Source organism: Delphinus delphis, chromosome 20 (assembly GCF_949987515.2).
Source record: "Delphinus delphis chromosome 20, mDelDel1.2, whole genome shotgun sequence".
NCBI lineage: Eukaryota > Metazoa > Chordata > Mammalia > Artiodactyla > Delphinidae > Delphinus > Delphinus delphis.
The window spans coordinates 5,313,101-5,327,915 of NC_082702.1; the positions used below are offsets into that span (position 1 = coordinate 5,313,101).

At 41.2% G+C, this 14,815-nt stretch overlaps 1 long non-coding RNA gene and 1 pseudogene across 1 annotated transcript in view; both read left to right on the plus strand.

Moving 5' to 3' along the window:
- Positions 1–3,618: 3,618 nt before the first annotated feature.
- On the plus strand, positions 3,619–4,692 carry LOC132416994 (outer mitochondrial transmembrane helix translocase pseudogene; annotated as a pseudogene).
- A 9,229-nt stretch (positions 4,693–13,921) lies between these two features.
- LOC132416456 (uncharacterized) overlaps positions 13,922–14,815 on the plus strand; it is a 46,596-nt gene continuing 45,702 nt past the window's right edge. The window contains exon 1 of the long non-coding RNA XR_009517594.1: positions 13,922–13,986. This is a non-coding gene — a long non-coding RNA (uncharacterized lncRNA). The remainder of the gene's footprint in view (positions 13,987–14,815) is intronic.

The following is a 14,815-nucleotide window of genomic DNA, read 5'->3' on the forward strand; positions in this document are numbered from 1 at the left end:
TTATGCCTTCATTCCAGGCCTTGATGACAGTCTCTGGGAAGGAATCAGTAAGAGGAAGGGGCCAACTTCATTAGTTGTGGTTCATTCGCATCCATGTTCCCTGGAAAAACAAGGCCCCTGAATTATTAAATTCAATAGTGTGTGAATTAGCATGAGGGAGGGCCAGAGAATAGTGTAAGACTGTGACTTGACTCATCATGATTATTATATTCAGGGTGCCCTTTCATAGATAGACCACTGTGTGTTATAGTGCAGAATGCTTTACCAGCTGACCATGAACAATGCGGGAAGAATATCAAGTGATTGGGTTTTATTTGGTTTTGTTTTTATTTTTAAAATTTTTTGGCCTTGCCGTACAGCATGGGGGATCTTAGTTCCCCAGCCAGGAATGGAACCTGTGCCCCCTCCAATGGAAGCACTGGTACCAGGAGACTTAACCACTGGATCGCCAGGGAAGTCCCTGGGCTTTTTTTTTTTACCTGAGAGGAGAGTGACAGGTTACTGGGGACTGTTTATCCAGTAGCAATAATGCAGGGGTAGACTTGGTCACTTTCTCCATTGAGTGGCAATAGTAGTTTTATATATCTATGTTTAAAGGAAAATTAGTCTTATTGTTGGAAATTGAAGAGAGAAATATTCTGGAGAGGAACATTTAATGAAAATATTCAGAATAGTGTGTGTATATATATGATTCACTCTTAACTCTCGCCGTTACATTTTGCTGCTGTTTTATTCAGAATGTATCATTAGTCTCCTGTTTTAACTAATAAAATAATCAACTTTGTCACAACACTGGATGTATGTTGTTCCTTTTTCCAACAGTTTTATTCCATCTCTGTACTTTATAGCAGAAGCTAGCAATGCACTGTTAGTATCTCAGGGTTGAAAGCATCTATAACAATCTTTCCAATATGGGATCAAACGACATACAAGTCGGAGATTATATACTCGTAATTTGTACTTGAGTTATTCTCTCCACACTCTGTTGCAGAATATTCAAATGTCTATAATGCAAATCGTATAGCAGTGCCTTTCAGACTCTTGACTTCAATTAGTGTACAACAGTTCAACCAAGGAAATGGAAAGATCTAACTGGCTTTATTGAATGCTTCATGAGTTAGGCAGCATCGCACCTAGTAAATAAAGAGGTGCTCCATGGAGCTGTACAAAGTGGAAGAGCCCATGATGTTGAGCATCTTTTCAGGTGCTTTCTTTTTTTTTTTTTTTTAATTATTTTTGGCTGCGTTGGGTCTTTGTTGCTGCACGCGGGCTTTCTCTAGTTGTGGCGAGTGGGGGCTACTCTTTGCTGTGGTGCGCGGGCTTCTCATTGTGGTGGCTTCTCTTGCTGTGGAGCGTGGGCTCTAGGCACGTACACTTCAGTAGTTGTGGCACATGGGCTTCGTTGCTCCATGACACGTGGGATCTTCCTGGACCAGGGCTCGAACCCCTGTCCCCTACTTTGGCAGGCAGACTCTTAACCACTGTGCCACCAGGGAAGCCCTCAGGTGCTTTCTGAATGTGTGTCTATGACAGGTTTTTGGTTTGTGTTTACTGTGAAGTTTTTCTATGGATATAGAACTCTGCACTTCCTATACTTAGGTGACGCTTTCTTTTCCCTTGTTAGGGAATTTTTCAGTTATTGTTTCTTCAGATATTTTCTCAGGCCCTCTCTCTCTCTTCTCCTTCTGGATCCCCTATAATGTGAATATTGGCACACTTGCTGTGGTCCCAGAGGTCTCATAAACTGTCCTCCTTTCTTTTCATTCTTTTTTCTTTTTTCTGTTCGGGGGTGGTTTCCACTACTCTGTCTTCCAGCCCACTGACCATTCTTCTGCCTCATTTAGTCTACTGTTGATTCCTTCTAGTTTTTTGTTTTTTTCTTTACATTTCAGTTGTTGTATTCTTCAGTTCTGTTGGATTGTTATACTTTCTAAGTCTTTGTTAAAAACTTTTCATTTCTTGCTCTGTGCATCCATTCTCCTTCTGACATCTTTGATCACCTTTATGGTCATTACTCTGAGCTCTTCCTTTGGTAGATTGCATATCTTCATGTAACTAAGTTCTTCTGGGGTTTTATCTTCTTCCTTTATCTGAACCGTAATCCTCTGTTGCCTCATTTTGTCTAAATTGCTATTTGTATTTTTAGGTATGTGGTAGGTTAGCTGAGCTTCTCATCCTTGGAGGGATGAGAAAGTGTCTCCCACTTTAGGCGACATCCTTTGTGTCCCAGCAGTACACTCCCCTCTTGTAAGCCAAGGGTCAGGGGCCAGCTGGTCCCAGGGTTGTGTCTGGCCTGTGTTTGCAGATTCTGTCTGTAGACTGCAGGACTTCAGTTTTTTTGCTTCTCACGTGTGCCCCATGGTGGGTGAGGCTGGTCTCGAGGCTTGTGCCTGCCCACTGGTGGGTGGAGCTGGGTCTTGGCCTTCTGGTGGGCAGGGCCAGGTGTAGATGCATGTGTAGAGATGGCTGTGGGCTCAGGATTTCTTTAGGCAACCTGTCGGCTATGGTTGGGGCTGTGTCCCCACCCAGTTTCTTGTTTAGCCTGAGCAGTCCCAGCACAGGAACCTACAGGCTGTTGGATGGTGCTGGGTCTTGGTGCTGACATGTCAGCCTCCTGGAGAGCTCATGCAGATGAATGCTTCCCGAGATGTCTGCCACCAGTGTTTAAGTCCCCAGTGTGAGCCACAGACGCCTCCCCAGTAGACCATGTAAGACCAGCAGATAGGTCTGGCCCATGCTTCTATCCTATTACTGCTTTTGCCTTTTGTCTCTGTATGTTGGCCTTTGAAGAGTGAGGTATTGGGCTTCCCTGGTGGCCCAATGGTTAAGAATCCACCTGCCAATGCAAGGGACACGGGTTCAAGCTCTGGTCTGGGAAGATCCCACATGCCGTGGAGCAGCTAAGCCCGTGCACCACAACTACTTAGCCTGTGAACTAGAGCCCGTGAGCCACAACTACTGAGCCCGCCCGCCACAACTACTGAAGCCCGCGCACCTAGAGCCTGTGCTCTGCAACAAGAGAAGCCACAGCAATGAGAAGTCCGTGCACTGCAATGAAAACCCAACGCAGCCAAAAATAAATAAATAATTTTTTTTTTTTTTAAAAGTGAGGTATCTGTGAGGGAGTGAGTCGCGGGTTCCCACAGGGCTTTGTGGGAGGGGTGAAGGGTCCAGCTGAGGTCCTTTGCGGACCAGATCGGATCTGGGAAGCCAAGCTGGAAAGGTCACCTCCCTTTCCTCTCACACCCCACCTTAGTGCCACCCCCCAGCTTCCCGCAGCCCTTGGTATCCATTGGATTAACCTCCAAGGGCGTCCCAGTCCTCACCTTGCCGTCCACCTGGCCTAGGCCCTTAGTTCTCTGTTAGTGCTGCCCCTGTGAGTTAGGCCATTTCCAGGGAAAGTTTAGGTAGCTGGCTTGCTGCAGGGGCATGGGGTTGTCTTGGGTGACCTCAGAACCAGGGTCCTAGGTGAAGGTGGCCAGAATGAACCAGATCTGATTGTTGCACAGGCACTGGTACGACCTAGTGCAAAAATGGAGGTGGTTCTTCCAGCCTAGGCACCCTTTCGCAGAGAATGGTGGTGTTAACAATTTCCTGTTCTTCATGCGACTGTTAACAATCAAGATGGAACATGCTGAAGCCTTTTCTCGTCCCCTGAGTCGGAATGATGTTGGTTTAATTTTCTGTTTGGTGATATTTGATGCAATAACATACTTTACAATCGAATGGATGATGGATGCCATTCATCCAATCAGAAAGCAAAAGCTCTGAAACAGAAAAATTAAGCCAATTGGCGTGAAAAATGTGAAGCTTTCAGAATATGAAATGGGTATTGCTGCTCGTCAACTAGACCGTCTGAACACGTATGTTACTTGGAGTGATATAGGAGGTTTAAATTATGTCATTATGGATCTGAAAGATACAGTCATCTTACCTATCAAAAAGAAACATTTGGGGCTTCCCTGGTGGCGCAGTGGTTGAGAGTCCGCCTGCCGATGCAGGGGACACAGGTTCATGCCCCAGTCCGGGAAGATCCCACATGCCGCGGAGCGGCTGGGCCCGTGAGCCATGGCCGCTGAGCCTGCGCATCTGGAGCCTGTGCTCCGCAACGGGAGAGGCCACAACAGTGAGAGGCCCGTGTACCGCCAAAAAAAAAAAAAAAAGAAACATTTGTTTGAAAATTCCAAGCTTCTGCAGCCTCCAAAAGGTGTTTTTTCTCTATGTGCCTCCATGCTGTGGTAGAACATTGATTACCAAGGCTACAGCCAAAAAAGCAGGTTGTTTTCTTAACCTTCAGCCTTCAACACTGACCGGTAAGTGGTATGGAGAATTTCAGAAACTACCTGCTGCTGTTTTCTCCCTGCCATGAAGCCACAGTCTTCCATCATCTTTATAGATGAAATTGACTCCTTTCTATGAAAACATTCAAGTTCTGACCATGAAGCTACAGCCATGATGAAAGCTCAGTTGATGAGTCTTTGGGTTGGATTGGGTACTGATCACAGGTGCCAGGTCATAGTGATGGGAGCTACGAATCATCCTCAGGATTTTGACTCAGATATAATTGGAAAAATGCCTATGAGATTTCACGTCAACCAGCTTGTTCTAAACAAACCTCAGTGTGGGAGTTGGCTACCGGCGATGCATCCAAAAAGATATTGCTGTGATTTATGTATCCTGACATATTTTTGAAAATAATGTGTAATCTGCTGTTTTTTAATGTTGTCCTAAAATTCTTGATTCTGTCCCATGATTTGATGGTGGTATGGAGTTCATCCATGCAAGGTGATTTTCTTTGTCCTTGTTCTGTCAATTACTGAGAGAGGTGTATCAGAATCTCAAGGTGTAATTGTGGATTTGTGTATTGATCCTTTCAGTTCTATCAGTTGTTGCTTCACAAATTTTGCTGCTGTTCTTTTGTGCATGTACACTTAGGATTGTGTGGTCTTCATGGTAGATTGGCCCTTTTTTCATTATGTCATTTGCTATTACCCTTGGTAGTTTTATTTTCTTTGAACTTTATTTTATCTGCTATTAAGAAGATACTCCTCTTTCCTTTCAGTTCATGTTAACATGGTGTAACTTTTTGATTCTATTGACATTGTGAGTGAGATAAATCTTTGTTGTGTGAAGCTGTTCCCTGCATTGTAGGACGTTTACCAGCATCACTGAACTGTACACACTAGACACCAGAAGCACTACCCCAGTTGTGACACTAAAAGGTGTGTCCAGATTTTTGCAAATGTTTCCTGGGAGTAGTGTGATCTCCCGTGGATATCCTTTCAGTAACAGAAAAGATAGTAGTATGGCATTTGGTTTTCAACTTCCTTTGATGTAATATTACAATCAAGACCTGATATTAATGAATGAACAAGCTGTTTTCCAAGCAAGAGGGATCTCGTGAGACCATTATGAGATCCTCACTGGTGATGGAAGTTGTATTCGTATAGACATTTTTTTGTTTTCATTTCAGTTGGAACTGAGGTGAATGTATTTTGTGTGTGAACAAAGTAAAGATAACTTTCTTTTATTTATTTTTTTATTGAAGTATAGTTGATTTACTATGTTTCAGATGTACCACAAAGTGATTCACTTATATGTATATTTTTTTCTGATTCTTTTCCATTATAGTTTATTACGAGATATTGAATATTGTTCCCTGTGCTACACAGTAGTTCCTTGTCGATTATCTATTTTATATATAGAGTGTGTATATGTTAATCTCACATTCCTAATTTATCCCTCCCCTCGTTTCCCCTTTGGTAACCGTAAGTTTGTTTCTACTGTCTCTAAGTCTGTTTCTGTTTTATAATTAAGTTCACTTGTATCATTATTTCAGACTCCACATATAAGTGATATATGATATTTGTCTTTCTCCATATGACTTACTTCACTTAGTAGGAAAATCTCTAGGTCCATCCATGTTGCTGCAAATGGCATTCTCTCATTGTCTTTTATGGCTGAGTAATATCACATTGTAAACATGTATGTACCACATCTTTATCCACTCATCTGTTGATGGACATTTAGGTTGCTTTTGTGTCTTGGCTATTGTAAGTAGTGTCGTGATGCACATTGGAGTATATATGTCTTTTTGAAGTAGAGTTTTCATTTTTCTGGATATATGCACAGGAGTGGGATTGCTGGGTCATATGGTAACTCTATTTTTAGTTTTTTAAGGAATCTCAATGCTGTTCTCCGAAGTGGGTGCACCAATTTACATTCCCACCAACAGTGTACAAGGGTTCCTGTTTCTCCACACCCTGTCCAGCATTTATTGTTTGTAGACTTTTTAATGATAGCTATTCTGACTGGTGTAAGGTGGTACCTCGTAGTTTTTATTTGCATTTCTCTAATAATTAGTGATGTTGAGCATCTTTTCATCTACCTTTTGGCCATGTGTATGTCTTCTTTGGAGAGATGTTTATTCAGGTCTTCTGCCCATTTTTTTATTGGGTTGTTTGGTTTTTTGATATTGAGCTATATAAGCCGTTGTATATTTTGGAAATTGACCCATTGTTGGTTGTCTCATTTGCAAATATTTTCTCCCATTCTGTAGGTTGTTCTTTCATTTTGTTTATGGTTTCCTTTGCTTTGCAAAAGCTTTTAAGTTTCATTAGGTCCCATTTGTTTATTTTTGCTTCTGTTTCCATTACTCTAGGAGAAGGATTCAGTATATCTTTCTATCTGTTTGTGTCATCTTTGATTTCTTTCATCAGTATCTTATAATTTTCTGAGTACAGGTCTTTTGCCTCCTTAGGTAGGTTTATTCTTAGGTATTTTATTCTTTTTAATGTGATGGTAAATGGGATTGTTTCCTTAATTTCACTTTCTGATGTTTTGGTTTTACTGTATTCAAATGCAACAGATTTCTGTATATTAATTTTGTACCCTGCAACTTTACCCTCTTCATTGGTGAGCTCTAGTAGTTTTCTGGTGGCATCTTTAGGATTTTCTATGTATAGTATTATGTCATCTGCCAACAGTGATCATTTTACTTCTTCCCAATTTGGATTCCTTTTATTTTTCTTGTCCAATTGCTGTGGCTAGGGACTTCTTTCTGATGAAGCTGTACTAATAACATATTACAGTATTATTTCCAATCATTTATCACCCTCCTGTGAGGTCATGTATGTCTGCCCTTTGATATCAAGCTTGGCCAATTGACATAGGCAACCCTTCCATCCCTTTGAGAGGATTGCTCTTCCCTCCCTATTTTATGCAAGCTTGGTCATTTGAGTTCCTTGGCCCATTTGGTGTGAATAGAATGACATGTTTTTAAGTGGTGCTGGGAAAACTGGACAGCTACATGTAAAGGAGCGAAATTAGAACACCATACACAAAAATAAACTAAAAATGGAATAAAGACCTAAATGTAAGGCCAGACACTATAAAACTCTTAGAGGAAAACATAGGCAGAACACTCTATGACATAAATCACAGCAATATCCTTTTTGACCCACCTCCTAGAGAAATGGAAATAAAAACAAAAATAAACAAATGGGACCTAATGAAACTTAAAAGCTTTGCACAGCAAAGGAAACCATAAACAGGATGAGAAGACAACCTCAGAATGGGAGAAAATATTTACAAACAAACAACTGACAAAGGATTAATCTCCAAAATATACAAGCAGCTCATGCAGCTCAATATCAAAAAAACAACCCAATCCAAAAATGGAGAAGACCTAAACAGACATTTCTCCAAAGAAGATATGCAGATTGCCAGCAAACACGTGAAAGGATGCTCAACATCACTAATCATTAGAGAAATGCAAATCAAAACTACAATGAGATATCATCTCACACCAGTCAGAATGGCCATCATCAAAAAATCTAGAAACAATAAATGCTGGAGAGGGTGTGGAGACAAGGGAACCCTCTTGCACTGTTGGTAGGAATGTAAATTGATAACAGCCACTATGGAGAACAGTATGGAGGTTCCTTAAAAAACTAAAAATAAAACTACCATGTGATCCACCAATCCCACTACTGGGCATATACCCTGAGAAAACCATAATTCAAAAAGAGTCATGTACCACAATGTTCGTTGCAGTTCTATTTACAATAGCTAGGACATGGAAGCAACGTAAGTGTCCATCGACAGATGAATAGATAAAGAAGATGTGGCACATATATACAGTGGAATATTACTTAGCAATAAAATGAAGCGAAACTGAGTTATTTGTAGTGAGGTGGATGGACCTAGAGACTATCATACAGAGTGAAGTAAGTCTGAAAGAGAAAAACAAATACTGTATGCTAACACATACATATGGCATCTAAAAAAAAGAAAAAGGTTCTGAAGAACCTAAGGGCAGGACAGGAATAAAGATGCAGATGTAGAGAATGGACTTGAGGACACGGAGAGGGGAAAGGGTAAGCTGGGATGAAGTGAGAGAGTGGCAATGACATATATACACTACCAAAGGTAAAATAGATAGCTAGTGGGAAGCAGCTACATAGCACAGGGAGATCAGCTCGGTGCTTTGTGACCACCTAGAGGGGTGGGATAGGGAGGGTGGGAGGGAGATGCAAGAGGGAGGGGGCATGGGGATATATGTATATGTATAGCTGATTCACTTTGTTATACAGCAGAAACTAACATACCATTGTAAAGCAATTTTACTCCAATTAAGATATTAAAAAAAAGAAGAATGGCATGTTTACATGGACGCTTTCAAAGTCTTTGTTCTGTATAGCCTTGTTTCCTCTCTACTGCAAGAATGTTCTTGGGTAGACTGAAATTTTACCCTTAATGACAATTGAATTATAGAAATAAGCAAGAGGTGATAATAATGATAGAGGTCATATGAGGAAGCAATACATATTTGTTGTTATAATCCAGTGAGAATTCAGGAATATTTGTCACCACAGCAAAACTTTTAGAAAGCTGACTGGTACACTTTCAATGACCTTTTGTTTTTTCATCCCCACCTTCACCTCCCAGAGTCAAGGTTACAGGTAAGAATGTATTATCTCCAGGAATTGTTTCACCTTTGACATCTTGATGTCAAGAATTCTTTTCCTAAATAATTACCCTTATTACTTCCAATTTCTGTTTTCTCTTCCCATTAGAATAGCCATTCATTTTTATTTTATCTAGAAATATATTACTTTTTGTAGTCCAACTACCCTCAATGGCCTATGTGTTCTCAGTTATAACATTTTGAAGTGGTGTATCATAATCAAATGTTTGTAAATAACCTCAAGCCTTGCCCTTTTACCTGGTCCTGCCTTCCCCCGCCTATGTAAGCCTCAGAACTGGATGAACTGAGTTATGGATGTAAGTCCCATGTCAAGCAGGAAGTTCACATTAATAACCAAAATAACCAAAACCCAAGCAAACAAACAAAGAAAGAAAAAAGAAAGAGCCCTTAGGTTTTCAGATGTTTTAATAAATTGCTATCCATTTTCAAGTTTTTAATTTCTCCTGAAGTACTGGTCAGTTGTAAATTTCATATGTTCTGTTCTCATTTTCATTCAGTTGAGAATACATGCTAATTGCCTCTGTAATTTCTTCCTTGTTCCAACCTTGTTCATTAGGAGGTCTTTATTTTCCATATATTTGTGGTCATTATTTTCCATTATACTTTTTCCAGATATTTTTTGTTTATTGATTTCTGGTTTTTCCATTGTGGTCATAGAAATACTTTGTATAACTTGAATTCTTATACTTTATCAAGACTTGTTTGATGGCCAAAAATATGGTTTGTCTTGGTAAAGTACTTGGAAGATCTTGAAAAGTTATCTCATTATGTTGGGTGTTCTTACAAAGGAAAAACTTGATTTTCTTCCTCCTGTGGAGGGAAAAATCCATTTCTTCCTACTGTGTGTTTCTTTCCTCTGTGTCTCCTATGTCTCACACCACAACACCCTCACATAGAACACTTCTGACACTTCTGGTCACGGATGTGTGAGGAGTTTTCTGCACAACAAGCAATTCCTGGGACACCAGCTGTGTCTCCTGCAATTCAGCTCAATTCTGACACCGCCTGTACTGAGATCGCATGAGATCCTACAGATCTCACAGGACTGCCCTCCCTTTCAGCACACTTCAGGTGGCAGCACAAATGTACGTTATCACCTGTGCTTCTGACCAATAGGCTGTAAGATCATAAGTTTCAACAACCCCCTCTGTCACCCTCTGTAAGCCAGGAGTAAAGAATGTGCACTTGGAAGTTATGTATTCATTTGCAAGAATGCCTGGTAAATTCTGCAAAAAACGTACTGGAGGAAATATGTTCAGACTTATTATAATGCATTGAAGCTAAATGAGTGAGTCACTGACTTCAAAATCTCAGTGGTCGGGAGTGGAATGGAAAGTTCAGAAAGAGACCTCAGGGCTAGAAGGTATTTTATTCCATCATTGGTCTTCACCTGTGAAATCAACCTAAATCTCTGACACGTGGGTGCTCTTTAAATGACTTTCGTCACCTCCATCCCTCAGAGGTTATCTCTTCACTCTGTTGATGGTATCATTTGGCGCACGGAATTTCTGCGTTTGATGCAGGTAAGGTTCCAGCTTCCTTCTTCTGCTGGTAGATATCTAGTTTGCCAGCACCATTTGTTAGTGAGACTGTCCTTTCCTCTTTGTGTAGTCTTGGTACCCTTGTCAAAACACTTCACGTACTGGAAAGGATTACTTTGCGGCATTCTGTTCTGTTCCATTGGTTTATTACATAGCCCAGGGAACAATATTCAATATCCTTAATAACCATAATGGAAAAGAATATGAAAAGAATATATGTATTGTATGTATAAGTGATTCACTTTGCTATACAACAGAAATTAGCAGAATATTGTAAATCGAGTATACTTCAACCAAATAAATTTTGTAAAAACACAGAAAAAAAAGAATATATTCCCGTTAGTCATGATGGTCTTTGAAATGTGTTGATTTTTAAAAAATATTTATTTATTTATTTTTGGCTATCATTATTTTTGGCTGCATTGGGTCTTTGTTGCTGCTCACGGACTTTCTCTGGTTGTGGTGAGCAGGGGCTACTCTTCTTTGCAGTGCGTGGGCTTCTCATTGCAGTGCTTCTCTTGTTGCGGAGCATGGGCTCTAGGTGCATGGACTTCAGTAGTTGTGGCACGTGGGCTTTGTAGTTGTGGCTCGGGTGCTCTGGAGCACAGGCTCAATAGCTGTGGCGCATGGGCTTAGTTGCTCCGCGGCATGTGGGATCTTCCTGGACCAGGGATCAAACCATGTCTCCACTGGCAGGCAGATTCTTAACCATTGCACCACTAGGGAAGTCCTTGGAAGGTTGGTCTTAATTGTTTATAAATGTTGGGTTGAATTTTGCAGTGAAGCTATCTTGCTTTCCTTTGCTGAATGGTTTTTGAATACTGGTTCAATCTCCTTAAAAGTTATAGGCTTGTTCAGATTTTTAATTTCTTTATAATTCTCTCTTGGTAGGTTGTGTTCTGTATGGATTTATCCATATCTTCTAGGTTATCTGATATTTAGGCATAGAGTTGTCTAAATATTTTCTTCTAAATTGAAAAAAAAATTTCTGAAGAATCAGTTGTAATCTGCTATAATGTCCCCTCTTTGATTTCTGATTCAGTCATTTGAGTCTTCCCTTTGTTGTTAATCTGGATAAGGATTTGTCAGTTTTGTTATCCTTTTCAAATAACGATGTTGTACTGTTGTCATTTTCTCTGGTTTTATTCTACATTTCATTTGTCTCTGATCCTTTTTCCTACCTTCTGCTAGCTTAAGCATATTTTGTTCTTCTAAGATCTTTTTATTTTGCTTTTTTTTAAAAAGGAATTTTTTAGTCACCATATACGTTCACAAGGTAATTCATCACAGGTGTGGCATAGAGTAAGTATTTTAAAGAATAATGGGGACTTCCCTGGCGGTCCAGTGGTTAAGATTTTGCCTTCCGGTGAAGGGACTTGCAGGTTCGATGGAGAGCTATGATCCCACATGCCTTGGGGCCAAAAAACCAAAACATAAAACGAAGCAGTATTGTAACAAATTGAATAAAGACTTTAAAAATGGTCCACATTAAAAAAAAACTTTAAAAAATGAATAATGCAGTTCTCATCAAAGAAAAGTTTTTTCTCCTATTTTGTTTTTTTTTTTTTTTTTTTTTTTTTTTTTTGCGGTACGCGGGCCTCTCACTGCTGTGGCCTCTCCCGTTGCGGAGCACAGGCTCCGGACGCGCAGGCTCAGCGGCCATGGCTCACGGGCCCAGCCGCTCCGCGGCATGTGGGATCTTCCCGGACCGGGGCACGAACCCGTGTCCCCTGCATCGGCAGACGGACTCTCAACCACTGCGCCACCAGGGAAGCCCCTTCTCCTATTTTGATTTCTCTTCATTTTATCTATATGAGATGATGCATGATAATTAAACTTACTGTGAGTTATACACCAGGACAGTCTGCTCATTTTACCTGAAAATACTTTAAGTATGCTAATTTCCCTATGTAAACATCATCCTATTTCAATGGATTCCCATGTCTCTCTGGTTGAAATGTTTCACATGTAGGGATGTGATAAAGCATAGTTTATAGTAGATGTTATCTAACAGATACTGCCTTAAAAATATTGGGGGTCCAAATGAAGTTACTGTATATTTGGTAATCTAGTTTTACTTTCTTTGGGGTTCAAATTAAAGAGAATATACCTCCCTACTAAATGCTGTTAGAAATATTGCAACTTAATTATTCTTTAAATGGAAATAAATCCCAGTGTCTTCTGAAGACTGTTATTTTTCAGGCTTTGTTACCCACCCTTGACAAAACTTTAAGAAATAGAAAATAAAAAACTAAAATATATTTGGAAATAAAAAGTGAAAAATTCTAATTATGTTCATAATGAACATATAATCAATTTGAAATTACATTGTGTTATTATGTATTTAAGTAGAATTTCATTAAAAGTTTTGGGGAAAGATATTTAAAAGTAATTCTCCCAAGTGTGGAATAGAGTAAGTTTTTTAAACAATAATGCAGTTCTCATCAAAAGAAAAAAAAGTTTTTTCTTCTAGTTTGCTTTCTCTTTTTATGTTATCTATATGAAATTCTGGATGCTAACTATACTTATTGTGATAATCATTTCACAGTATATGTCAGTCAGTTACTTATGCTCTACAGCTTAAACTTATACTGTGATGTTTGTCACTGTATAAAGTGTTGCTTATACAACTCTATGTCACTGTTTACAGAATTGGTTTTAGAAAGGCAAATAATTAAAACACATTGGATAAAAGAAAGAATAATGCAGTTTATAACAATTTAAAAAAAATGTATTGCTGTTTTTAAGGCAATTTTTAGTGGCCTAAATGATCACATGTCTTAGTCTTCCATCTCAGACCTCCAGGTACTGTCCCTGAGTTTGTGGAACTCAGCACTATGTTGAGTTTGCCCTTCTGCGTGAATGGGGAATAGAAAAAAAAAAAGCAGTTTTGTAGGGTGTCAGTATGAAATAGCCCATTTCTACCCAGGGGGAGCTTTGTATTTGTTATTTGTAATGCAGAGAGTAGTCCCATTCTTACTTCTTAAAGCTGCTTAAATTAATTCCAATTTAGGAAGTGTTCCTGGATCCAACTAATGGCCCACGTCAACCCCTCCCTCTCCCCTCCTAGAGACCCAAGTTCCCAGACCAGTGAATTGCTTCAGCCTCGCTAGCAGGACGTCAGAACAACTTGCTGTGAGAAATAGGTTTTTATTAAACCCTTTTAGTCTTAAGAGGAAGTATCTTGGCTTCCAACATAACTGGCCCACAGGTGAAAACTGTTACAGCCAGTAACTTAAAGGAATGTAGTCAAGGTAACAGGCGCACCAACCCCGCCCTGCTCCCTGCACCTCCCTCCTGCGCTCAGTGCGCAGACCTGGGCGCTCTCCTCGCCCCGCCCCTCGCCGCTGGCGCTCCGCCTAGGCCCCGCCCCGGAAGCCCTCCCTCGAACGCCAGGAGCCCTTTCCTAAGGACGTGGAGAGCGGAGAGTGCTGAGCCAAGGTCGCAGAGCGGAGCGTAAGTTTCTTTCCAGTGTAAATTTGTGCAGCGCCCCCCCCCCCCCCGCCCCAACCACCGTCACCCTCCGCCGCACCCGTCCCAGAGTAAATCCAGACGTGGCAGTTGCAGGTCGGGTATCTTTTCGTTTGGGTTTTAATTTTTTCTGAGGCTGGTCCGTTCCCTTGGCTTTTTCAGCCTTCGGTCCACGTAGACACCGTCTTTGGCGACATTTTCCTGTTTAAAACTCTTTAGTACCTCCGCCCTCCCCCTGTAAAGTCCTCTTCCGCAAGGTGAATTCGCGCCCCGCAGCCTCGCCCTCTCGGCCCCTGGAGGGCAGCGCCGGCGGCAGCGCTCCCGGACAGGCCGCGTCCTTCCCGCGGTCCTGGGGTTCTGCAGAGCCCCGCCCCTCTCCTGAGACCCCCTCCCTCTCTCCCAGCGCCTCTGTCCTCGCCTCCTTCTAAGGCCGGTCCTTCTGCTTCTCTGGCCTCCCCTTCCTGGTCAGCCCTTCCCCTCACCCCGCGTTGGGGGAGGTGACCTGGTCCAGCCTTGTGACACCTAGTGTTGTTCCGTGTCGTATTCAGCTCTATTGAAAAATGTGCTCTTCCGGTCCGCGGGCATCTCATTCAGTCTCCAGCCCCTTAAATGGGCGAGGGGCATCAGGAGAAGCAGAGACTGAGCGACTGAGAGAGAAAGATTAAAACTGCGAAGGAGAAAAGCATGAGGGAGAATCGATGGGAACGTAGAGGGTGGCTGAGGGACTTGCAAAGAGGTAGTAAAATGAAAGAGATTAAGCCTTGAAAGTAGCAGGTGAATAAAATAGAGAAGTAAATGAAAAAGCTAGATCTCT